The sequence below is a fragment of the Rhipicephalus microplus genome, chromosome X (genome assembly GCF_043290135.1).
Source record: "Rhipicephalus microplus isolate Deutch F79 chromosome X, USDA_Rmic, whole genome shotgun sequence".
Lineage (NCBI taxonomy): Eukaryota > Metazoa > Arthropoda > Arachnida > Ixodida > Ixodidae > Rhipicephalus > Rhipicephalus microplus.
Window position 1 is genome coordinate 129086895 of NC_134710.1, and position 27333 is coordinate 129114227.

Consider the following 27333-nt stretch of genomic DNA (forward strand, 5'->3'; position numbering starts at 1 on the left):
TTCTTTTTTTGTTTTGTCCGGCGGCTGGGACACATACAAACCAACTCCGGCGCCGACGACAAACGCCTAATTCTGTAAACTGCCCTCGAACGCTTACCAAATTTCTTCAAGCGGGCTGTGCTCTTTGTCGTACTCTTTGCTTTACAATGCCGCTTCCGTCTACGCTTCTTCTTAAGGGGAATTTCTGAACCTCTCACTCGCATCTTCGTACACTCTGCTTGTCCGAAGCTGGTATTTCTACCTAGCGGGTCGAAATCCACCTCAACCCTACACGCACGATTCACTGTCGGGACAGCCTCACTGTGTCTATGCCAGATGTTCTAAAACTATCTTAACTGTCTCGCTAGATTTACCCTGGCACAGCACCACATTGTACTTATTGTGGCCTTCGTCGGCCTCTTCTCTTAGCGTAGCAACATTCGCAGTTGTCAAACCCAGTTCATTTTGGAACCTGCCGTTATCCTCATAAATGCTAGACTCTTCTCTACGGCTTTGATCTCAAATGCAACGTAGTCACTGTTCAATTAGTTGTACACTAACATGATATTTCCGTGTGTCTTCGCATGACACGCAACGGAAACGCCATACACTCTTTTCCGTCAGCTGCCGTCACCTTATTTTGAAGGAGCTCATCTCTTAAGCCCTGCGACTAGCTCTAATGCGTATCACTATCCTTCCGATAGGTATGTATACAACGCATATAGGCCACCAAAACAATAGAGCACTAACGAAAACAAAGTTCAAACTTGTTTTGTTCGAAATCACTAAAGTAAACAAAACATTCCTTATAACAGTCCTGAGTCAATGTCTGAGAAGCTAACAGCTGTCCTCAACAACTTTGAGTCGAACTCGTGGTGGTCGCGCCCGGAAGGCTTTTTTCGTCAAGCCGATCACATATTGCACACAACTGGCGAGGGGGACGAGCATGCATGGCCCACGTGAACGTCCAATATTGCACCGTGATCACTGCAACCCAAGGTGGCGCCAGTGGAGCTCTTCCTCGTCGTGTGTGTGCCGCTGGTCGAGGGGTCCCAAGCTCAAGACGGCATACTTCATAGAGTCCGCCGAACTGCTCGCTTAATTAGCGGGGCGATTTGCGGCGGCGGCCGCGGTCTCTTCCAAGGAAGATGCTGTACTTGTTGTTCTCTCTCGAACAGCTTATGGCGTCGTGGCGACACGACGTCTCACCCTCCGGCTAGGAGGGACAATGCCTGGTGGTCATAGGCAGCCGGCCTGTCGGCTACTTGTTTGAGGATCCAAAGAGTGCCGCTCCCTTGTCAGCTACGGCGCCAGTCACAACAATTGTCTTAATTCAATCAGAGTTACATAACTGAGCTGTTTATCCCGTGCACGTGTACATTTAAAACAGCATGGGCTGGGTTTTTTCTTTCTTTTTTTACAGGTTGGGTGATGACTGCTTGGTGCAACTGCGTTGTGAGATGATGATGTCCATGGCCTACTCAGCCAGCATTGGAGGAACAGGTGTTCTCTCAGAGACACCGGGCCACAGTATCATGACGGACCTGTACAAAAAGTATGACGACGTTTCGTATGTTAGCACTTTAAAAAGAAACCTGCTAAAGAACACACACTAAGAGAAACTTAGCAGTTTGTATAGAGCAGTGAATTGATGTTGACGAGAACGGTTTTCATGATGGCGTATGAGCAAGGCAAGTACAACCGTGAAGTGAGATAGCTCGTGTCTATAGTTTTCGTCATAGCCTATCGTAGCTCTATCTGAAAATGAGCTGTTGGCGGAATATTACTTTGTAAAAGTACTTTTTCAAAGCATTCACTCGTGCTAATATCTCTGTGCATTCTCCACTGGAAGAGAAATGACGTTGCAAGTTTCTAATGAAAGCGAACAACGGGGCCAAGGAGAAGACGTATACGTCTTAATGATTGACCCGTGCCATACCTACTGATAAGTTTGAATGCGTAGGAAGCACTAAAGCCTGATTATTTCATATAATAGCTAGTTCTACGGCTGCGGCGGCTGCATTTCCGATGTAGGCGTAAATGTTGTAGGCCCATGTGCTCAGATTTGGGTGCACGTTAAAGAACCCTGGGTGGTCGAAATCTCCGAAGCCCTCCACTATGGCGTCTCTCATAATCGTATGGTGGTTTTGGAACGTTAAACCCTACTCATCAATCAATCAATCAATCAATCAATCAATTATTCCTAGGCTGTATTGCCGCACACAGACTAAGTCGTAATGCAACTCGTAAAGACATACATTTCTTTTTAAAGCCGAAGTGTTCTGTTGGCATCTAAAAAAAGATTTTTCGTATTTTCGGCTCCCAACTTGCTTTCTCAGAGGGACACGTGTGCGCCGATCGTTCCTTTCACAGGTGGTTCACGGGACATTGTGAATGTTTCGTCTCTCAATTTGTTTCCCCGTGCACTGAGCTAGCTATAGACTGCATACCCTTCAATAAGTACATGAGTTAGCCAGAGAAAACCGATGCTGCAGGGCGCCTATAGGTCAAAATAACAAACCTATGTCAAACCAAAATGTCAAACGTTATAATGTCAAAACCTATAGGTTTTGACATTATAACGGGTAAAGCGATACTGTATATAGAAAACTGTTTCGCTCGAAATTACCTGCAGGCCGTGAAACTGAAGATGCACCCGATGTCGCTAGCCATGCCTGTCACCTTGTCCTCCTTGTTCGGCTTCATGTTGCCGGCTTCAACTTCATCCAACGTGATCGTCTACGACATGGCACGCATGGGTGTCAGAGACATGGTGCGTTCATCTTGTTCACAGGAACAACCCAAGCTCCCCCTCGTGATGCCTAAGCTAACGCGAATCTTTTTGCATAAGATGTTAGGTCACAAGAACAAGGACAAAAAAATGCACGTACCGTATCTTACGCTCTCTTTATAACGCAGCTCAGTACGACACGAAAAGCACTAAAACTTCTTTTTTGGGAGTGCGACAGCCACCGTTACACGCTTGGGCTTCGGGGCTAAAGCTTACGAGCGCTAGGCTGTAGTTTGAAGCGCGGTTGAAACGACGGGCTTGTTGATGTAAAAGTGTGATGCGATAGTGAACACGTAATACTGAGTGGTATTACGTGTTCCCCCATTACCCCTCTCATTTTAGCGTGTCAGCTCACGGGAATCGCAATTTGTAGCCATGTACAACTTTAGAGGCCTCGCCATTATAAACTATTTTTCGTAACGCATCTGAACGCCGCACCATCTTGGGGCGTTAAGTCGATATTTGTTTTTTTGTATATTGCGACGTGAATTGCTATGGCCATGAAACATTGTATGCACCAGCCTAAATGTTTTTATGCGTGTGTGTCTACCATGACGCCGTTCGTTTAGCTGTTAAAGATACAAAACTCAAAGGTTAACTGTCCCATATGGCGGCACTGAGACCCATTCGTTCATTTGTCTATAGACCGAACCTCGACAGCCAATCGATTCCGCGGCCTGAGGAATAGTTCATTGGGCCAGGCTTGTTGTGTGTTTGAGGCCTTTGAGAAGAAAGTTACGCAGACTTCGAATGTTGGACTTGGTCAAGTGCGTTTCACACTCTTGGAACTCTAGTGCAATTAGACAAATTCACGTGCAAGCCAGTCGTCCTTCATTCAATTTTTGTGAAGGTGTTCCAAGAATGCTTTTTTCTTTTTTTTCTTTCCGTCGTATTGGATTTTTTCCACCATACATCTTGACATAGATCCCCACGCCGGTGGCGAAATGCACCTGGGGCATAAAATTCCTATTGCAATAATCGAGTTTTATGTACGAACTCAACTAATCCTATCGTTCGGTACACATAAGTACGGTTCGCTTTTCCAAACATATGTCGGTAAACGGGCGAACATATACTATACATATATATATATATAGCTATACATATACATATACATACACATATAGCTATGCATATACATATACATATAGCTAGCCTATACCGCGGTTAATTAACGTGACCACGGTAACGCATAACCGAGGTTCGCTTATGGTACACGGTATACAAAAAAACCACGGTTGTAGCTAGCCGAGCTTGGCAACTTTGGTTTGGCGGTTACAACCGAGTAAATGGCGGCGCCTACAAAGAATGGACTAGCCGCCTTGCCCGAGGATGCTTTTTTCGCTGTCTAACATTGGTGAAGCGTGGTTGCCGCTAACATTGGTTGAACGTGCACATGGTTAAGCGTGGTTGGTCGTAACTGCGGTTAGCTTGCCAGTGTAACAATGGTATAACAAGGCTATTACTGTGTTGCCCAAACTTATGCAGTATCGTTTCAAGAATGCTTCTTTCGGTCATATACTGATGCATTCCATCTATGTTTTTCTAGGGTACCTTAAATTCTAAAGTTGCGATGGCCCCATTTTTTAATTATAAAGCCATTTTAACGCCGATAACATTCAGCAAGCTAATTCTGAATTATCTTTATGATCAGGTTCGGCTCGGTTTCGTTCTCGCCCTCATCTGCGTCACCGCGACTATCCTGCTGTCTGTTACCTGGGGCCAGTTTGTGCTGAAACTTCAAGAATTTCTGGAATGGGCCACCGACAATGAGACGATTGCTGATATAGAATAGTGGCCGATAACCGAGAACTGCCCACACTTGACTGCTGTACTAGCGGCAAAGATAGTTTATTAACGTATGCATATGCTAATGCGGCATGAAGTTCCGCATTATACTATGGTATTACATGTCGCATATTCTCGTGTTTAAGGTACTGAAAACATCACGAAACTTGTCACACTAAGGTGCCTTACTTCATTACGCGGTACGTGTATCTTCCGTCATCACAAAATATCCTTATTTAAGTAGCGTTGTTTATAATGTCTTGCGTTAAAACTTCTTTCAAAATTTTTGGCAGATCTAAGGTACGATGAAAATCAATGTTAGGCAAAGCACGCGGAGGAAAGGTGACTGTGCTGTAATTTTTGTTGAGCGAGCCGTTACCAAATGAGATATGTATACAAACGTCGTACGCACAGACCTTTCTTGAACAGTCGCATAAGTTTCATACGACCAGTTGTTTAGAGTTGCGTAACGATGCCAAAAGTGGCATGGGTATTTGATTGATTGATATGTGGGGTTTAACGTCCCAAAACCACTATATGATTATGAGAGACGCCGTAGTGGAGGGCTCCGGAAATTTAGACCACCTGGGGTTCTTTAACGTGCACCCAAATCTGAGCACACGGGCCTACAACATTTCCGCCTCCATCGGAAATGCAGCCGCCGCAGCCGGGATTTGAACCCGCGCCCTGCGGGTCAGCAGCCGAGTACCTTAGCCACTAGACCACCACGGCGGGGCATGGGTATTTTCATATGTGTCGAACTTTTTAAATTAAACGCTTAAAAGAAACTAACAAAACTGTACTCCGTCAAGCCAGATTCGAACCAATAGTCTAAGGACGCCCAAAGTTCGAAGCGTCTACAGTCCACCTCTTTACCAACTGAGCCATCAACGGAAACGGCGAAGCTGGGTCGCTGCTTCCTTCTTTACGCTGAGGGAGTCACAGACAGTGGTGATGCTTAACCGTGAAGCTGCATGTCATTTAAGTACCCACTCACACGCATTTACCTCCGACACTATTAAAGTGGCGACGTTTTTGCAACCTCCTATTCGTCTTGCATGTAAACCTTAGGCGACAGCGTACTTTGTGTTGCGTTAGACATGTTCTAATTCCACTTCTACATTAAGGTACCGCACTTGTGGAAATAAATTGATAATTAAAAGAAAAAGAATACAATAAAATGTTTGCTCCGTCGAGCCGGATTTGAACCAGCGACCTATGGATGTCCGCAGTTGGAACCTCTACAGTCCACCGCTCAACCAACACAGCTATCGACAGAATTGTTTATTTATTACCTGTTTTCCACTTGGTACAAACGTTCTTATAGGTCGCTACGCACAATAATATACACAACAGAACCGATGACAAGACAGTCGCGGAACTATTAGTGGTTACAGTGCTAAAATTCCTTTAGGTTCACCAGGGGTTCATCAACCATAGAGAGCTATTCCGGGACAAAGTCTTGTTGTTTGAGTATGTCAACGTATTGAGCAATGCTTTCACTGAAAAGCACGTGCGCAAGACGCCTGTCAAGCTCACAGTAGTAACCGGCTATTCTAACCTGCCATAGACGATGGAGGAGAAGAAGCATTATAAAATCAAAAGGCAGTCCATCCTCTTTTTTACTGTTAAAAACCTGATACCAAGTGAATGTAAGAGAAGTTCCTTTTTTATTTTTCTGTAAAACATCCCAGAAGTAGACCCCTTCCCAACAACGTCAAACAAAAAAAAACGTGATCTATTGTCTCCGGCTTTCGACAGATCGAAAAGTTTGAACACCGTGGCATATAAAGTCCATCTTCTAAAAAAATTCTTGACCGGTAACGTGCCCGTGCGTAATTAAAAAAAAGGTTTTTGCCCTTGGCTGAACTTGCATTTTCTTAACACGCTTAAGAACATCATTGCCCTCTCCCCCACTATTAATTAACCTATACTTTGAAAGCGGAAAAATCATGTTGCATATGTCTTCACCAAAAACAGGTATTCATTGGAAAACCGAACTGACAGGAAGCGGACACTTTACGCAACTTCCTTAAAGAAACCTCACGTGCATGGCTCCGGGCATGCTTGCGGTGCTAACCGCAAAGTTAGGCAAAACACGACACAGGCGTAACTGGCATACGATTTTCAAGAAGGGGTGCCGAACATCTCAAAAGAAAATTAAACGATTAACTAGTTGTCGCACGACCAGATGCGACAGGCTTAGTGTCCCCTGTTTAACTCTTCGGAACAGATGAACAGATGTATGGTTGTCTCAAGTGGACAACCATACAAACACAGCAATATTCTATACAGATTTTGCATGTGCACTTGTGAGCAACACAAAACCTGCATCACATACCATAATTTGCTCATTAAAAATATGTTGCATACAGTGGCTCTGGCAAACATTGAGAAGAGTTGCCGTTCCACTGCGCTGTCCTTTTGTGCGTTTCTTTTATTTGTTCAGTACAGTAGTCATTAGTGTCGTTGTAGTGCTCGAAAGGCACGCCTAGGTATTTTACTGGAGTTTTAAACCATTGAACGTTAGCATAGATATCTAGGGTTGTTGTCCAATCTCCGTGCCACAGCCCCAGGTACTTTCCCCAATTCATCCGACTTTCTGTAATTTCTCCAGAATTTGAGACAATGGAAACTGTCTCTTGTACACTTTCTTAGCGTATGCCAAAACTTTTACCTAAGCGTCAAGCAGTCTGAAACCGCGGATGGTCTCGTTTTCTATTATGGCCAAACACAAGCTCTCTATGTACAATGCAAACAAGAGTGGACTTGCCAGACAGGCCTGGCGTATAGAACGTTCCAGCTTAATAGGAGACCCCGGGGTCTTGTTAATGATTAGACGCCTTTTACAGTTCTTGTACGCCAAGACTATGCCCTCTGTAATCACAAATCCCACATTGACATGTTCAAGTATATATAGAGAACAGCACGTCATGTGGGACGCAGTCAAATGCCTTCTCTAAATCAAGCTGGAGGACCGCAACATGGGAATGAAAAGCATCGCAACTCTCAAGGGCACAGCGCATTGTGTGTGTCTGTTCATAAATATTGAGCGCCTCTTGATGCCACACGTTTGGTGCTCCCCAACTATTTCGGTGGATACGGGCTGCAATATACCTGCCAATACTTTCATGAGTGTTTTGTAGTCCGTGTTCGTTAGCGAAATGGGCCTATATGACGAAACTAATTTTAAATTTGCTTTTTCATCTGTATTTGGTATTAGAATAGAGTGCATCTCGGCAAATGAAGGTTGTAATGCTTTGATTGTGTAGGCTTCCTTAAAGACAGCGTGTGACACTGGTGAGACTTGTGTTTTAAAAACTTTATACCACATCGCTTTAAAAACGTTATACCACATCGCTTTAAAAACTTTATACCAATGGGGCTGCAAAGAGACCCTTGTAATACAGAAAGAAAGTTTCTTCAGTTGTGCTGTTAGTATTTAGCATAATGTCATTTTCCTCTGTTTCATCGATGTGATTACGACGTGCTCGTAATTTCTCAATTTCAAGCTATCGCTTGGTAGTGGTCTCCCCCATAGCCCCCTCCTCTGCTCTCGCTCGAAGAAGGGCTCCTTTGTTCCTGCTCAAATAGCTTCATTTGTCGTTTGATCGCACGAATATCTTCCTTATATGCACCGGGCTCTTTGCTTTCTAGTGCTATCAATTTTTTGAGCGTTGTTCTGAGTTCATTTCCTTTCATTCTTTGTTCATGTTTTAAAACACTAGCTCTCGATATGGCATTCATTTTAACGCTTTGCTTTAAAAGTTCCCATTCCTCGCCAATATTACAGGCGCCGATCAGTTTAATGTTCTTAATTCCTAATATCACAAAGTTATTAAAAGTGTCATCCCGAAGTAGTTTAGCGTGAAAATTCCATAAATCCAAACAAAACTTGTTTTCTTTTTGTTTAAGTCTCATGTTACAACGTACAAGACAATAATCACAGAAAGAAACAGGTAACACTTGTGGGAATTGAGGCTAGCCCGCTGCCTTTGCGCAGGCTTTGCCACCTCTTTCTTTGTTCTCATGTCCTGACATGACTCGCCTCCTCCGCTGTCTGCCGTGCTGGGAGAGCTGAGTGACGTTTAACCCCTCTCACCCAGTAGCGGATGTCGACTGTGGTGCCCCGCGCAGAGTCTCCCGAGAAGTGTGGCACGCGCACGTCGGGAGTACAGAGAGACCTCTCCTGGGACGACATGGGGGTAAGCACGCTTTTCTTTTCCGTCCGTCAGCTCCCTGTGGGGCTCGTTCGGACTTCGCCAACAGCGCCTTGCGCCTGCGGCGAACGCTTACCTTATGCCCCCCCCCCCCTTCCGAACGCTAGGCCGAAGAGTGGTGCGGGTTCCTAGTGCGTGGCCAGGCTACGCCGACCCGTATCTCTCCGAAGCTACGCCAGCGCCTTCGCTCTCGCTCGAGCAACCAGGCCTTGGTCCCGGTGTCTCCCTGAATCACTTTTACCACGGAGACGTTCTCGTGGCACCCTGTGTGAATCTTTGCGCCCGTGGCGTGGATAAGCCCATTTGCTTTCCCGCCGCGCCTTTGCAACGAATGGGCTCTACTGCGTTTTCGTGTTGCCACAGACAATAAAGTGTTGCGACCTTGAGCAGTACTGTGTTCTCGCCATGGCGACGGTTAACGCGTGCCCTGCGGCTCGCGAAGACCGGACCCACGCTAGTGGCCGTACTTCTTTGGGATACGTGTCACTACAATGGCGCCTCACGCGGTATCAAAAGCTCTAAGCTTTTGACTCCTCTTAGCGAGTCAGTTGGCCTGCGCGATACGGGCTCGTTGCAACATGCCTGCTTCGTGGCATGCCGCGTTGCACAAAGAGGTCATCGCATCTATCGACGGGCACCCTTCGGCACCCGTGCGTGTCATCACCCCCTTTTGTGGTGAACACACAACAAACTTGGTAGCTGACGCGCTATCTCGTGCCCCCTGTTGTCTGCCGAGAACCTGGATTTCGGTGCGACGGCCGCTCGTGGTGCCTTAGCACATGCAAGTGTCGAGTGCGAAACAGCAGCGAAAAGGGGGAGTCCCCGTGAGGACGACCTTGGCTGCTATCCAGGTAAGCGGCGCACTGCGTAGCGGCCAAGCGGGGAAACTTTCCGAAAGCCACTGTGCCGAGAGCGAACCCGTGACGCTGTACACGCGGCGGTTGCTGCTGTCCTCAGTGGGCGCGATACCAGACTCCTCCCTTTGGGAGAATGGGAATCGCTTTCGGCAGCGAAGAGCTACTGAAGGCTCAGCAAAGTGATCTGTTTCGAGTCTCGGAGGGATAGAGCACCGTATACGCTGCTTGCTCTGCGGCGGGCGCCGATAATGACCGCCTCAATGAGACGCGGAGCGCCGTTACGCTGCTTGTTCTGCAGTGGGCGCGAATAGGGGGCTGAAACAGCGTGTGTCGCCGAGTCTACGGCGGCTTCATTTTGCTGGACCATGACGGGCTCCTGCTGAACTATATAGCCACTGACGACGAATCCATCGATTCGTTTAAGGTGACTATACTCAAACAAGTCTGAGAGCCACACTGTTGCGATCTTCGCACGACGAACCCATGGCCGGTCACCTGAGCGACTCGAAAGTTATTGCAAACCGGGCAACGTTGTGACGTGGCCCGGCACGAAGCGTGACTTTTATCGCTTTCCGTGCCTGCCACGTCTGACAAACGGTTGAACCAAGGGTTGGCAAGTCGCCCGGCCTTATGAACCGATTGTCAGTGAGCGTCTGTGGCGCGTACTAACTGAAAGATCACTTTTGAAAAAACTCAACCGTGCCCACATCGCAGACCTGACGCCCTTTGTCACGGTCTGACGAGCTCGCGTCAGCGCCCTGCGGCACTTCGCGAAAGCAACGGGCACGCCCGAAGCGGCAGACCGCATTCGGAACCCTGCACCGGTATAATCTGAGGAAGCGGTCACCTTTGTGATTTCGTGCCGGGCGGCGGACTTCTCCGCTACCGAAGGCGCTCAGTTTACTGTCTAGCCTCAGTATAGGTTAGCTTCTTTACGGCCTTTTCTGGTAAAGAAATTTACTACGTCCTGTTTGCTGCAAGTGTTTTTTTAAGTGTTCATGTGTTTTTTGTTTCTTTTGTCTAATATTATGTATTATTTGTAGTTTATGGTTTTATTTTATTTTGACCAGAGATTGAGTGTCATTTTGCTCTGTCTTACTTTTTTTTTGTGTTTACTTCGTCTACCATGAAGGGAGTTGTGACCTTGAGTATTGGAGCGTATGCGTGGAGAAAGAGAGATGAAGGACGCTTTGCGCCTTTTCTCGCACAGCCGTCGGCGGTGTGTGAATAAACCAATTGTTATATGAAACAAAGGGAATACAGCAAAAAAGCTTGCTTCGTCAAACCGGATTCGAACCAGCGACCTATATATGTCAGCAGTTGGAACCTCTACCGTCCACCGCTCTACCAACTGAGCTATAGACGGAAGATGTGGTACTGGGGCGCTGCTTCATCATTTATGCCGAAGGAATCGCAGGCAGTATTGAGGCTGACGAAATAGCGACAACCGTGATTCTGCATGAGAAGTGGCGACGTTTTCCCAACCTTCCCAATCGTCTTGCATACATACGTTAGGTGCCAGCAATTTCGTCTTGTGTATGACATGCTCTAATTCGATTTGTACACTATATTGCTTCAAATAGGCAAATAATTGATATATAAAACAAAAAGAATACAACGAAAAGCTTGCTCTGTCGAGCAGGATTTGAATCAGCGACCCATGAATTTCCGCAGTTGGAACCTCTACAGTTCACCGATCTACCAACTGAGCTATTGACGGAAGATGTGGGTACTGGGGGCGTTGCTTCATCACTCATGACGAAGAAATCGCAGGCAGTATTGAGGCTGACGAAATAGCGAGAGCTGTGAAACTGCATGACATTTAACTACCCACTCAGACGCATATAGCCCGAGACTTGTAAAGTGGCGGCGTATTTTTCAACCTACCCAATCGTTTTGCATGCATACGTTAGGTGCCAGCACACTTAGTGTTCTGTGTGACATGCTCTAATTTAATTTGTACATTTGATGCTGCACATATGGAAATAAATTGATAAATCAAACAAAAAGAATGCAACAAAAAGGTTGCTCCTTCGAGCCGGATACCAACTAGCGACCTATGGATGTCTGAAAATTGGAACATCTACAGTCCACCGCTATACCAACTGAGCTATCGACGGAAGAAGGGGGTAATAGGGCGCTGCTTCATCCTTTGTGTCGAGGGAAGCGCAGGCAGTATTGAGGCTGACGAAATAGCTAGCACCATCATTCTGCATGACGAGTGGCGACGTTTTTCCAACCTTCCTAATTGTCTTGCATACACACGTTAGGTGCCAGCACACTTGGTGTTGCGTATGACATGCTCTAATTCAATTTGTACTATATAATGCTTCACATGGGAAATAAATTCTTATATAAAACAAAAAGATTACAACAAAACGCTTGCTCTGTTGAGCCTGATTTGAACCAGCCATCAATGACTGTCCGCAGTTGGAACCTCTACAGTCCACCGCTCTACCAACTGAGCTATCTGTGGAATACGTGGGTACTGGGGGCGTTGCTTCATCATTCATGCCGCAGAAATCGCAGGCGCAGTATTGAGGCTGACGAAATAGCGAGAACCGTGAAGCTGCATGACATTTAATTACCCACTCACACGCATTTACCCCGACTCTTGTAATGTGGCGACGTTTTTCCAACCTTCCCAATCGTATTGCACATAAACGTTAGGTGCCAGCGCACTTCGTGTTCAGTACGACATGCTCTTATTTGATTTGTGCATTGTGATGCTGCACATGGGCGAAAAATTTATAATTAAAACAAAAAATAACCAAAACGCTTGCTCCGTCGAGCCGGATTCAAACGAGCAATCAATGGATGTCCGCAGTTGGTACCTCTACAGTCCACCCATCTACCAACAGAGCTATCGACGGAAGGTGGGTGTACTAGGGCGCTGCTTAATTCTTTATGCCGAGAGAAGCGCCGGCTATATTGACGATGCCGAAATAGCGAGAACCGTGAAGCTGCATGACAATCATTTACCCACTCACACGCATTTAACTCCGACACTAGTAAAGTGCCGACGTTTTTCCAACCTTCTCAATTGTCTTGCATATATACGTTAGTTGCCAGGACACTTCGTGTTACGTATGATATTCTCTAATTCTATTTGTAGATTATGATGTTGCACATATGAAAAATAATTGATAAATAAAACAAAGAGAATACAACAAAGAGATCGCTCTTTCAAGCCGAATTCCAACCAGCGACCTATGGATGTCTGCAATTGGAACATCTACACTCCACCGCTCTACCAACTGAGCTATCGACAAAAGATGTGGGTATTGGAGCGTTGCTTCATAATTTATGCCGAAAAAATCGCAGGCAGTATTGAGGCTGACAAAATAGCGAGCACTGTGAAGCTGCATGATATTTATTACCCACTCACACGCATTTACCCCGACACATGTAAAGTGGTGACGTTTTTTAACCTTCCCAATCGTCTTGCATGCATACGTTAGGTGCCAGCACACTCCATGTTGTGTATGACTTGCTCTAATTCAATTTGTACATTATTATGCTTCACATGGGCAAATAAGTTGATATATAAAACAAAAAATACAACAAAAAGCATGCTCCGTCGATCCGGATTGGAACCAGCGACCTATGGACGTCCGCAGTATGAACTTCTATAGTCCACCGCTCTACCAACTGAGCTATCGACGGACGATGTGGCGACGTTTTTTCAACCTTCCCAATCGTCTTGCATGCATAGGTTAGGTGCCAGCACACTTCATGTTGTGTATGACATGTTCTAATTCGCGACCTATGGATGTCTGCAAGTGGAAAATCTACAATCTACCACTCTACCAACTGAGCTATCGACGGAAGATGGGGGTAATATTGTGCTGCTTCATTCTTTATGTCGAGGGAAGCGCAGGTAGTATTGAGGCTGACGAAATAGCGAGCACCGTGATTCTGTATGACGAGTGGCAACGTTTTTCCAACCTTCCCAGTCATTTTGCATACATACGTTAGGTGCCAGCACACATTGTGTGTTGTATGACATGCTCTAATTGGATTTGTACATTATGATGCTTCGCATGGGCAAATAAACTGATACATAAAACAAAGAGAATACAACAAAAAGCTTGCTCCATTGAGCCGGATTTGAACCAGTGACCTATGGATGTCGGCAGTTGGAACCTCTACCCTCCACCGCTCTGCCAACTGAGCTATCGACGGAAGATTTACGTCCCGGGGCGTTGCTTCATCATTCTGGCCGAAGATATCGCAGGCAGTATTGAGGCTGACGAAATAGCGAGAACCGTGAAGCTGCATGACATTTAATTGCCCACTCACACGCATTTACCCCGAGATTTGTAAAGTGGCGACGTTTTTTCAACCTTCCCAATCGTCTTGCATGCATACGTTAGGTGCCAGCACACTTCGTGTTATGTACGACATGCTCTAAATCTATTTGTACATTATGATGCTGCACATGTGCAAATAAATTGATAATTAAAACAAAAAGAATACAACAAAGAGATTGCTCCTTCGAGCCGAATTCCAACCAGCGACCTATGGATGTCTGCACTTGGAACATCTATAATCCAGCGCTCTACCAACTGAGCTATCGACGGATTTTTTTTCTTTATTCAGAATTAAGTACATCATGTACATGAATTAGTACAAACACTTTCGCAAGAAGTACAAAAAGGCAATTAAAAACGCCAAGCACACTTTGCTTGGCGTAATAGGATTAAAAACGTTTAAGTGCGACCATTTCATTCAATGCAGGTAGCCACTCTAGCTGCTCATCTCCTGCATTAATCACACCTCCAATATAGGATATGCTTTCAGTGAAGTATTCTCTGGCAGAGCGAGCATTAACAACAAGATGACGATATGCCATGCATGCTTTCCAGATACCCCGCAGGAGCGCCTGCACAAGTAGGCGTTTGGTGTGTAGCGACACCACGGACCCGAGCTAACGGGGGAGTTTCTACTCCCTCCCACGCCTAGCCGTGCGTGGCTTTGCCGTGTCCGGGGAAAAGGGAATCCTGGGGGTTGAGCTGACGCTGGGTGATTGGACCTTTAAGGCCCCCCCCAGTGGCGGCAACACACCCCTTTGCCCCTGGCTTCACGTAGACGGCACCCCTGGGCTGACCCACCCTGGGGAAATCGGCAGTTGCCTTTTCCTATCTCTCTCTCCCTACATCTTCGTCTTTTGTTCTCACTTTACATCTTTCCTGTATTCTCCTCACTTCATTTTACTTCCAATTTTTCCTGACGGCAAGGGTTAACCTTGTGTAAATATCCAACCTTGGGTAGATATATTAGGTTATAGCGGCCATGTACGGCTGGCGCCTGTGTCTCCTTCGCGTCTCGCAGCGTCCCCTTGTTGGGCTCGGTGGTGGGTGGCTGGCAAGGCCGCCGAATAAGCTACCAAATTTATGGGAACTCCAAGCCCTCTCACAACCAATCGCCCCTCTAAGAGGTGGCACACCGATGCAATTTTTGAATTTATCCCAAACAAGAAAGATAACTTTCTGGAATACCACATTGTCCACTGTGAAAGTACAGAAAAGAAAGCTAGAAGCATTTCACCTTTCCTTGTGTCCAGATGCCTTATAGAAACGCTGGGCGCAGGCTACAAGGCCACAAAGACCGCCAGTGGTGACCTGTTACTCGAAATAAAAGACCACGCACAGTACCAGAGACTGCATAAACTGACATCATTTGGGGATCAATCTATCACAATCACACCGCATCGAACCATGAACACCGTGAAGGGTGTTGTATCAGATGGAGACCTGATGGACCTCTCTGATGATGAACTTCTAACAGGCTGGAAAGAGGAAAATGTCATTCAGGTGCAGCGTATCAAAATAAGAAGAGAAAATAAGGAAATCCCAACGAAGCACATCATACTCACTTTCGCATCTAGCACTCTCCCCACTGAAATAGCAACAGGATATCTTAAATTGCCAGTCAGACCATACATACCCAACCCGCGGCGCTGCTTTAAGTGTCAGAGGTTCGGGCACGGCTCCCAGAGCTGCCGAGGACAGCTTACCTGCGCGAAATGCGGCACCAAAGGTCATACCGCTGACGATGACTGTCAGCTACAAGTCGACTGCGCAAACTGTGAGGGTGACCATCCTGCATATTCCAGGTCATGCGTGGCCTGGAAAATGGAAAAAGAAATTATAACTACAAAGTTTAAATTGAACATGAGCTTCCGTGAAGCGCGGCAGCGCGTTTCCCCGCATTTTGCTGGGAACACATCGTATGCTGAAGTGGTGCGAGGGGGTTCAGCACCATTTCGGTTTTCGGCAATGCCTTGGACCATGCCCAGCGTGCCGAGGCAAACGCCACAAGCCCCCATGGGGGGAGCAGTCTCGGCTGCCCCGCCCTTCTTGAATACAGCCCCACTGAAGGCCCCTGTGAACACTGGCAGCAGCCAGGGCACCACACAAACTAAAGAGGTCCCCTCGACCTCCATCCCGGTGGGGTTTAAGGCTCCGTCTGTCACGACGAAGCCTACAACGAAAACAGCATTGTCTGTCGTCTCTCCTGAGTCGATGGACACATCAACTACAACGGCGCAGACTGCGCCAAAGGAGCGGCGGGGTTCCCTCGACCGCTCTAAAAAAGACAAAACGGTAATTACAGGGCCTTCTAAAGGCTCTGTAAGATAAGTCACTTGTTTCTTTATACACCAGCCATACTCATTTTGTACACACAGCACTTCTTTACTCCCATAATGGAGACACAAATTATGCAATGGAACGTCCGAGGACTACTTCGAAACCTCGACGATGTCCAAGAACTTCTACACAAACATTCTCCAAAAGTGCTGTGTGTACAGGCAACACACTTAAAATCCAAGAATACAAATTTTTTGCGTCAATATGTTGTCTTTCTTTCGAAAGGACAGAGATGATGCTGTGGCGTCATCTGGTGATGTAGCCATTATTGTTAATCGAGGAGTAGCATGTAGCCATCTACCACTACTAACATCCCTAGAGGCAGTGGCTGTTCGAGCAGTTCTATTGAATAAGCTCTTCACCATCTGCTCTCTATACATACCGCCGCAACACCGCCTGGAAAAACATGATTTCCAGTCTTTAATAGATGAGTTACCAGAACCTTATCTGATTCTAGGGGACCTGAATGCGCACAGCGGTTTATGGGGTGACTGTTGATGTGATGCACGAGGTCGTCTCATCGAACAGTTCCTCTTTTCATCAGGCGCTTGTCTGTTGAATAGGAAAGAGGCAACATATTATAAGCTTGCAAAGAATACTTACTCCTCCATAGACCTCAGTATCGCATCTCCTTCACTTGTATCATTACTTCAGTGAAAGTCATAAATAATCCATACGGAAGTGACCATTTTACTTTAGTTTTGAGTACACCAATAATATATGAATGTCCTCCACATGTTCCCAAATGGCTGGTAAACAAAGCTGACTGGGAACAATTTCAAAAGATTACTCACTTAAGTTGGAGCGACATATGCGGATTAGGCATAGATGAAGCTGTGCAGTACTTCACGGCTTTTCTTACTCACGCAGCAGCCAAGTGCATTCCACAAACATCTGGACTGCCCGGCAAACGACACGTCCCGTGGTGGAACACTAAGTGTCAGAATGCCCGAAAGGAACAGAACAGGGCATGGAGGTTGCTGCGGAACTCGCCGACAGCGGAAAACCTTGAGAGCTTGAAGAAAATAAAATCTCGAGGCAGGAGAACGCGTCGGCAGGCCAGAAGAGAAAGCTGGCACAAGTTTTTGTCAGGGATAAATTCATATACACAAGAGGCTAAAGTCTGGAACATGGTTCGTAGGGTAGCTGGAAGACAAGTACACTCACTCCCACTCGTAAACCCACAGGGTGACAGCCTGGAAGATCAGGTGAACTTCCTCGGTGCACACTACGAGCAAGTGTCTAGCTCGTCACACTATACTGAAGCTTTCCAAAGATATAAAGCAAAGATAGAAAAGCAGAAACTAGAATACAAGAGTACAAATCACGAGGCATACAACCAACCTTTCAACTTAGCTGAGCTACAAACATCACTAAACTCTTGCAGTAATTCTGCCCCAGGCTGCGACCGTGTCACGTATGAAATGTTGAAAAACCTGCCGCTCAAAACGCGAAAAACTTTACTCTCTCTATACAATGCTATCTGGCTTTCTGGCACCATCCCTGCTTCCTGGAAAGAGGCTATTGTTATCCCTATTTTGAAACAGGGCAAGGACCCTTCCTCAGTTTCAAGTTATAGACCCATTGCACTAACCAGCTGCCTTTGTAAACTTTTTGAAAAAATGATAAACCGCCGACTTTTATATTTCCTTGAAACACACAATCTGCTTGACCCATTTCAGTGCGGGTTTCGAGAAAATAAATCCACCACAGACAACCTTGTTCGTATCGAGGCACAGATCAGAGACGCCTTCGTCCATAAACAATATTTTCTCTCTGTGTTCCTCGATATCGAAAAGGCTTATGATACAACATGGCGTTTTGGAATTCTAAGAGACCTGTCCCACCTTGGTGTGCGCGGAAGAATGTTTCACCTAATTGAAAGTTACCTGTCAAACCGGACATTCCGTGTCCGTGTGGGCAGTGTTCTCTCCCAAACATTTGTCCAGGAAACAGGCGTGCCACAAGGTGGTGTACTTAGTTGCACACTTTTTATTATCAAAATGAATTCCTTGCACTTGTCCATCCCCCGCAATGTGTTCTATTGTACATATGTCGACGACGTTCAGCTTGGCTTCAAGTCATGCAACTTGGCAACGTGTGAGCGGCAGGTTCAGCTGGGTTTAAACAAGGTCTCCAAATGGGCAGATGAAAACGGATTTCGACTTAACCCACAAAAAAGCACGTGTGTCTTGTTCTCTCGAAAGAGAGGCATGTACTCGGAACCTGACATTCGACTGAACGGGCAACGTCTGTCTGTCAAAGCCGAGCATAAATTCTTAGGCTTAATCTTGGACAACAAGTTGACCTTCGTACCACACATCAAGTATTTAAAAAACAAAATGTTTAAAAGCCATGAATGTTATAAAGTGTTGTCACGTACTACTTGGGGTAGTGATAGGCAATGCCTTACGAATCTGTATCGAAGCCTCATTCGCACCCGCTTGGATTATGGGGCCGTTCTTTATCAGTCTGCAACTCAAAGTGCTTTGAAGATGCTGGACCCCGTGCATCATTTGGGCATCCGCCTTTCCACGGGTGCTTTTCGCACCAGCCCCGTAGAAAGCCTTTATGTTGAGTCAAATGAGTGGTTGCTTCATCTGCAGAGAACTTACATGTCTTTTATTTATTTTCTTAAGGTGAAAGCAGACACGAATCACCCCTCATACTCTATTATTATTGATTTGTCGAGCTCCATTCTGTTTCAAAACAGGCCTTCGATGAGGCAGCCGTTCTCAGTTCGCCTGAAGGGTCTAGCTGAAGAAACTGGAGTGTCACTTGAACACAGTTTAATGGCTCCTGTAGCATACAAGCCACCGTGGCAGTGGCAGACTATAGACTGCGATGTGTCTTTCCTAGAAGTTACAAAACATGCACCTATTGCCCATATCCGAACATACTTCCTGGAACTTCAACACAAATACACACGTCCTGAGTTCTTTACAGATGCCTCCAAGTCTAACTCCTCTGTGTCCTACGCTGCTGTCGGCCCATCCTTTTCGGATGCTGGCCCTCTACATCCAGGCACAAGTATCTTCACAGCGGAAGCTTACGCGATACTTGTGGCAGCTAAACACATCACACAATTACAAATACAAAAAGCAGCAATTTATACAGACTCCCTCAGTGTGGTAACGGCTCTGCACAGTCTTAAAAAACAAAAAAAACCCGGTCCTTGTCTCACTTTACTCCATTTTGTGCACACTCTACACACTCAAACAACATGTTGTAGTGTGCTGGGTGCCAGGGCACCGTGAGATCCAAGGCAACGTGAGGGCGGATCAGCTCGCTGCATCCGTCCACGAAAGCACTGCCCTTACACCCATATTAATCCCAGCCCTTGATCTTAAGCCGTCTCTTAAACGAAACCTCAGGGACTACTGGCAGAGCAAGTGGGATACACACACACAAAACAAACTACACATTATTAAGCCACACCTTGGTCATTGGCTGCCAGTATCAAAATCGCGTCATACAGAGGTAATACTAACGAGACTCAGGATAGGACACACATACACGACACATACATATTTTTTGTCCGGTGGCGATCCACCATTGTGTGACAGATGTGGTGAAGCATTAACAGTCCTTCACATGTTAATTCAGTGCAAACACTTAGAAACTCTAAGAAAACAGCATTTTCCATTACCCTACCGACAACATATACCTTTACACCCTGCAATGTTCGTTGGTAGGGAACCGCTTTTTAGTCATAAATCATTGTTAGCGTTTTTAAAAGAAATTCATAGTTTTCATATCATATACCTGGACATTCCGTAGCACGATCTCTTCAGAGAGGTTTTCGCTGCGGTGGCTACACAACAAAGCATTTGCCTCACGGCCCTTGGACGCAAGGGTATGAACGAGTGAGGCACTTGTGCTAATGCCATACATGTCCACCATCGTTTTCATTATCACCAACTTTTGTCATCTATTCGCACCACACACACCTTTCACGGCATGGTCATGATTTTATTACTTGTATGTTTTTACCCGCCTTACCGCGAGGAATTTTATCGCCCTTATACAGCCGCTAATCACAATCATTGTCCACATTCCTTGTCCCATGAACTGGCGCTCTTTGGCCATCAAATGGCCCTTGCGCCAAAAAACACCATATATCATCATCATGCTTTCCAGATAGCGTGCATACTTAACCACATAAACATATCATACGGTATGCCAGTGTCACCATAAACAGGTAGAAAACGGATTCCATAAAGTGTTATAGGTAGTTCTTTTTTTAAAGTTCGTTGGAGAATGTCATACAGAAAAGTAGCGTCCAAACAATCTAAAGAAGGTGATCAATGCTCTCTGGCTTGTGGCATAAAAGACAATTAACAGACCATGGAACAAATAAACCTTTTTCCTGTAGCTATGGTTTTACAGGAAGCGTGCCGGTCTGTAGTTGAAAGAAAAAAGTCTTTGCTGATGGTCGTACCCCCATTATGTTAACCCTTTTCAGGACGTTTTTCCCAGCACCTTTTCCATGCATCGCATGGTACATCGGCACAGGTAGCATTACGTCGGTAAGGTCCTTATATAGTTGTCTTTTTGTTACTTCATTTAGATACTGTAAATAAAACCGTACTTTTAGTATATTGAAAGCAGACACCACTTCGCGCAGATAACCATGAATGCCTATGCGCCCAGCACCACAGCAAGATACAATAAATTCGGGTAGATAACAGCACAATCTTATTTGGAGCATAGTACGCAAGAAAGGATGCCTCTGGTCACGCAAGAAATAAACTTTGAAACTATTTGCTTGAGAAATAAGTGGGCTAGTCCCAGCCCACCCGCCTTCACTGAGCGGAAAGGATTTGTACGGCTCGAGCGTTCCCACTTGGAGGCCCAAACAAATGGGGCAAAAACTCTGTGTACCTTTTGTAGGCTTGAGCGGTTCATGCACAGCACTTGAAGTACATACCAAATATCGGCCGCTAGAAATATATTGCAGACCGTTGACTTCGCGAATAGCGAGGCTTTTCCCTCCCCACTTGTTCACTTTCTCTCCTAAGTTTTCCGTCTCTTCTTTCCAATATTCAGTGGCATCATTATAACTCTGCAATTGTACACCAAGGTACTTCGTCGGCACGGAGGTCCACTTCACCTTTTCGAAGACGTCAGGCTATTCGACCAAGCTTGCATGCCAAAAACCTGCTCTCTTATCCCAATTTAAAGCACTGCCTGACCACTTGCAGTACTTATCTGCTACGCTAACTGCTTCACTAATGCTCTCCCTGTCTTTGCAAAAGACAGCTATATCGTCTGCATATGACAATACTTTTACCTCAGTCGTCATCAACTGAAAGCCGCGTATTCTGTCATTGCTTCCTATGTTCAAACAAAAGGGCTCCAAATACAATGCAAATAACAATGGGGAAATCGGACATCCCTTACGAGCACTCCTAGCAATGGGAAAGTTTTCCTTGACTTCCTTGTTGATAACAAGGCTAGCAAAGCAGTTCCTATATGACATTTTTACGTCATCTAACATAACACTTCCAACATTTACATGTTCCAATATTGAAAATAGTACTGCATGCACAACACGGTCAAAACCCTTTTCCCAGTCTAGTAGCAACATCGCTATACTTGGCTGTCCCATACATCGCAGCACACGAGAATGCTTCTCGCGGTGTGGATATTGATGCCAATTGTTCGACCGTTAATTCCACATGTTTGGTGTGGTCCTACTAATACCTTTATCATACTTTGTAATCTCTTGGCAAGCACCTTCATAAAAACCCTATAGTCTGTGTTAGTGAGGCTTATGGGGCGATGGGCGCTCACAGACAAGAGCTTTACCGAGTCATCACTCTTTGGGATAAGTACAATATGTGACCTTCGAATGGACGGTGGCATTTCCTTTACTTCTTAAGCCTCTGCAACGAGGTGACAAAGTACCCCCGAGAGCTCATCTTTGAATATTTTGCAAATGGCGTCACCTAGTTCATCTGAGCTGGGCGTTTTATCTTCAGACAATTCGTCAATGGCCTTTTCTATTTCTCCAAATAAAATTGGCTGCTCCAGGCGTTCGGTTGTCTCCTTATCTAGTGTAGGCATTATGGACGAGAACTCACCGTCCAAGGCTTTTTCTCTTTTGCAGCTGCTGCCCAGCAATCCTTTGTAATAATCGCCAAAGCTTGTTTTATCAATTGTTTGTTCTTGGTGGTCACCTTCCCATATTTTATGCCTTTTATTTTATTACGGGACGCGTAGCGCTTTTTTTCGCACAGTGAGCGTTTCATCGGTGTTTCGCCCATCCAAAAGCACTCTGCTCGTGCGCGTATAAGTGCTCCTCTGTATTTTTGTATATCCGCCTTTTCGAGCTGGTTTTTTACTTCTCTTATCTCTTTAGCTAAGGTGCCTGGGGGCGTGCTCTCAAGTGACAACAAGAGCTCAAGTTAGCCGTGTAGTTTCTTTTCATTTGTTTTTTCCTTGAAACGCACCGTGCATGATCTTTCAATTGCAGCAATTTTAACTTTTTGCTTGAACTGTTCCCATGCAGCGACGAATCACCCCGACTCATTCATGAGTATTTTATCGATAAGCGTTTTAACCTTGTCCACGAAGACTTCATCGCTAAGTAATTCATTGTTCATTTTCCACAACTTCAACGAAAAGATTGGCTTTTTTCTTTTTCACACCTATCGTAAACATTACGGCGCTATGATCACTGAAGGCTACCGGTTTATGCTTATAACTGTTACATAGCGGCACAAGTGCTTGCGATACGTACGCTCTGTCTAATTGTGCACAGCAATCGTACTGGAAATGCGTGTACCCAAGGCCATTTCCATTTAGCAGAACATTGCCTACATCTTCCAACCCCCTATCTCGCAAGAGATCTGACAACCACAAGGCACTTTGTTACCGTGTGGTTAGCCTTTTGCTCCTATCTTCTCTGAAACACACACAGTTGAAATCGCCCAGCAGTATCACATTTCTTTCATATTTTAAATACTCTTCGACACGTGCTAAGAAGGGTAACCGCTCAGTTGTGCTGTTCGGTGCATATACACAATTAATACGCCATTTCACACCAAACCCAATGAAATCACACGAGACAAGGCGGCCATCGTCGGTAGTATGAACGCATTCTTCAACCAACGCTAAAGAATTGCGCAAAAAGAGGGCGCACCCCTTCGAGGTACCAACAGAGTGACAAATACAAACAATATAGCGGGGCCTAAAAGGTTCGACCATACTGTCCGCTTGTTCTTGGCTTTCGACCTTCGTTTCCTGTACCGCTACAATATCGAGATCGTTCTCGAGAAAGAGGCGACTAACCTGATACTGCTTTCGTCTAGACCTTAGGCCACGCACATTTAAGGTAGCCACACATAACCCTGTTTCATGCGGTGAAGGCCGTGCGAGCGATAGTATAGACTGCATGGTTATTATCTCGTCACGTGATACAACCCTGGCTTTTGTGGATGAATTTGTGGGTATACACGAACAAGTTGTGCCCCCTCCACATGCTTTACATAATGATGAAGCCATCTTTGTCACATTCTTTTTCACCTACTGATGTTGGTCTCTCGTTGAAAGTCTGCCCCCCGTGGCTACGAGGGTGGCTTGGGCGGTGGACGCACGCCCGCCGCGACGTTCGGCTTAAACCCGGAGCTGAGTTGCCTGTGTGCAGGTGTTTTGGCTGCCGGCTAGCTTCCAATTGTTTTCTGTTGTCCTGCGTCTTCTTTAGTGCTCTCCTCGCGCGAACGCTTTGCACATGCCCCTCCACTAGTGGCGTCCATGACTTCAGGCTGTTCGGTCGACGTCGCGGTACTGTCGTCCTTCTCGTCACACTTTTTGTCTGATGGTACGTTGCTAAGGTCCTTGCTCTGTTGACAGATACATCCGGTTTTCTCCTCCTGGGCTGCTTCGCACCCATCCTCCTTGGGGCCCTTAGACAGGGGCGTGAACACCGGACCCTGAATCTTGCTGCCGGCGACGTCTTCTGCATCAACTTCGGCCATTAGATATTCCGCGACACGATCACCAGCCACAGGCCCAGCCACGCTGGCGTAGGTCTGGACACATTCGCTGTCTTCGTGCCCATAGCGTTTGGACCGGCCGCAGCGAGGTACGCGACAATCCCGCCATATATGGCCCGTTCGTTGGCACCGTAAGCAAAGTGGCGCACGTACATGCACAACCAGAAGCGTGTTTATGCCACCCACTCCGAGCTGGTGTGGTAAGTCTTCGATGGTTACGCCATTTTTCAGCTGCAGATTTACTATCCTGGTTGAGGATCCTTTGTCAGCAATTCCATTGACGCACCATCGTGCTTTTGTTAGTTCGGTCACATTTCCATAATTTACTAGCACGGTGCGCACGTCTTCGTCTGGTACAAAGTGTCATCATCATCATCATCAGCCTGACTACGTCCACTGCAGGACAAAGGCCTTTCCCATGTTCCGCCAGTTAACCCAGTCCTGTAATTGCTGCTGCCAATTTAGACCCGCAAACTTCTTAATCTCATCTGCCCACCTAACCTTCTGTCTCCCCCTAACCCGTTTGCCTTCTCTGGGAATCTAGTTAGTTACCCTTAACGACCAGTGGTTATCCTGTCTACGCGCTACATGCCAGACCCATGTCCATTTGTTCTTCTTGATTTCAGCTATGATATCCTTAACACCCGTTTGTTCCCTAATCCACTCTGCTCTCCTCTTGTCTCTTAAGGTTACACCTACCAATTTTCTTTCCATTGCTCGCTGCGTCGTCCTCAATTTAAGCTGAACCCTCTTTGTAAGTCTCCAAGTCTTTGCTCTGTAGCTAAGTACCAGCAGGATGCAGCTGTTATATACCTTCCTCTTGAGGAATAGTGGCAATATACCTGTCATAATTTGAGAGTGGTTGCCAAATGTGCTCCACTCCATTCTTATTCTTCTAGTTACTTCAATCTCGTGGTTCGGCTCCACGGTTATTACCTGCCCTAATAGACATAGTCTTTTAAAACTTGGAGTGCACTGTTACCTATCTCGAAGCGCTGCTCTTTTCCGAGGTTGTTGTACATTACTTTCGTTTTATTCAGATTAATTTTAAGACCCACCTTTCTGCTCTTCTTGTCTAACTCCGTAATCATGAGTTGCAATTCGTCCCCTGAGTTACTCAGCAATGCAATGCCATCGGTGAAGCGCAGGTTACTAAGGTACTCTCCATTAACTCTTATCCCTAACTGTTCCTATTCTAGGCTTCTGAAAACCTCCTTTAAGCACGCGGTAAATAGCATTGGGGAGATTGTGTCCCCCTGCCTTACACCATTCTTGATTGGTGTTCTGTTGCTTTCTTTATGAAGCACTATGGTAGCAGTTGATCCCCTGTAAATTTCTTCCAGGATGTTTATATATACTTCATCGACGCCCTGATTCCGCAGTGTTTGCATGACGGCTGATATTTCTACTGAATGAAACGCCTTCTCATAATCTATGAAGGCGATGTATAGTGGTTGGTTATATTCTGAGCATTTCTCTATTACCTGATTGATAGTATGAATGTGGTCGATTGTTGAGTAGCCTGTTCGAAATCCTGCTTGTTTCTTTGGTTGATTGGTACATAGTGTAGTAGCCAATAAAGCTTTAGGCTAACGTCCTGTTTGTTCAGGTCAATGACGAGGCAACGCTATCCCTTCATCTTAACGTCGCCAAGCGCTAACATGTTCTTCGTGGTTTGTGCTGTACTGAAAGTCACAGCCCAGACGTGATTCATTTGGAATGCGCCTAAGGAAACTACCTCAGGCAGCATACGCAGGTGCACCAAAGCATCGCGTACATCTTCAGCACGATAAGGTCTTGCCTTGATATCTCCGTGTAGAAAAATAGTATTCTGAACACACGCACCTGTAGGCAGATGTGGCAGCACGACTTCGTAATCCTGTTTTTTCATTGACAACAATCCTTTTTGCACTGCCCATCTAGGCCGCTGTAACCACCCATTAGGCCGCTGTAACCACCCATGCGGAGCACATGATACACACGTCCGTACACTGCGGTGACCGGAAGTCGAGCTATCGACGGAAGATGGGGGTACTAGGGCGCTGCTTCATCCTGTATGCCGAGGGAAGCGCAGGCAGTATTGAGGCTGACGAAATAGCGAGAACCGTGATTCTGCATGACAAGTGGTGACGTATTTACAACCTTGATGATGATATGCGAGGTTTGACGTCCTAAAACCACCATATGATTATGAGAGACGCCGTAGTGGAGGGCGTCGGAAATTTCGACCACCTGGGGTTCTTTAACGTACACCCAAATCTGAGCACACGGGCCTACAACATTTCCGCCTCCATCGGAAATGCAGCCGCCGCAGCCGGGATTCGATCCCGCGACCTGCGGGTCAGCAGCTGAGTACCTTAGCCACTAGACCACCACGGCGGGGCGTATTTACAACCTTCCCAATCGTCTTGCATACATACGTTAGGTGCCAGCACACTTAGTGTTGCGTATGACATGCTCTAATTCGATTTGTACATTATGATGCTTCACATGTGCAAAATATAAAAGAAAAAGAATGTCAGAAAAAGCTTGCTCTATCGAGCCGGAAATGAACCAGCGACTTATGGATGTCCGCAGTTGGAACCTCTATAGGCCACCGCTCTACCAACTGAGCTACCGATGAAATATGTGGGTACTGGGGCGTTGCTTCATCATTCATGCCAAAGAAATCGCAGGCAGTATTGAGGCTGACGAAATAGCGAGAACCGTGAAGCTGCATGACATTTAATTACCCACTCACACGCATTTACTCTGACTGTAAAAAGAATACTGTAGTGAAGAAGATGAGTGCTACTCAGAAAGGCGCCATGGACGTGAGACCATCCACATAGACTGCCTAAAACCGTATTATGATCCCTCTATTGTCTCCTGCCCATGAGTCGCCAGGATGGCTCTTTTCCAGAGGGGAGGAAAATGTAGTGAAGAAGATGAGTGCTACTCAGAAAGGCAGGGGGTATGACTCAGTCGGTGAAGAAGACGACGTTTGGTTGGCTGGGTACTCAGACTGGTTCCGCCATTACCACTTTACGTGTCGTAATTGCTCTC

At 46.1% G+C, this 27333-nt stretch overlaps 1 long non-coding RNA gene across 1 annotated transcript in view; it reads left to right on the forward strand.

Moving 5' to 3' along the window:
• The first annotated feature begins 1405 nt into the window (after positions 1 to 1405).
• Positions 1406 to 27333, forward strand: part of LOC142776981 (uncharacterized) — a 37514-nt gene continuing 11586 nt past the window's right edge. The window contains exons 1-2 of the long non-coding RNA XR_012887889.1: positions 1406 to 1534; positions 2615 to 2752. This is a non-coding gene — a long non-coding RNA (uncharacterized LOC142776981). The remainder of the gene's footprint in view (positions 1535 to 2614; positions 2753 to 27333) is intronic.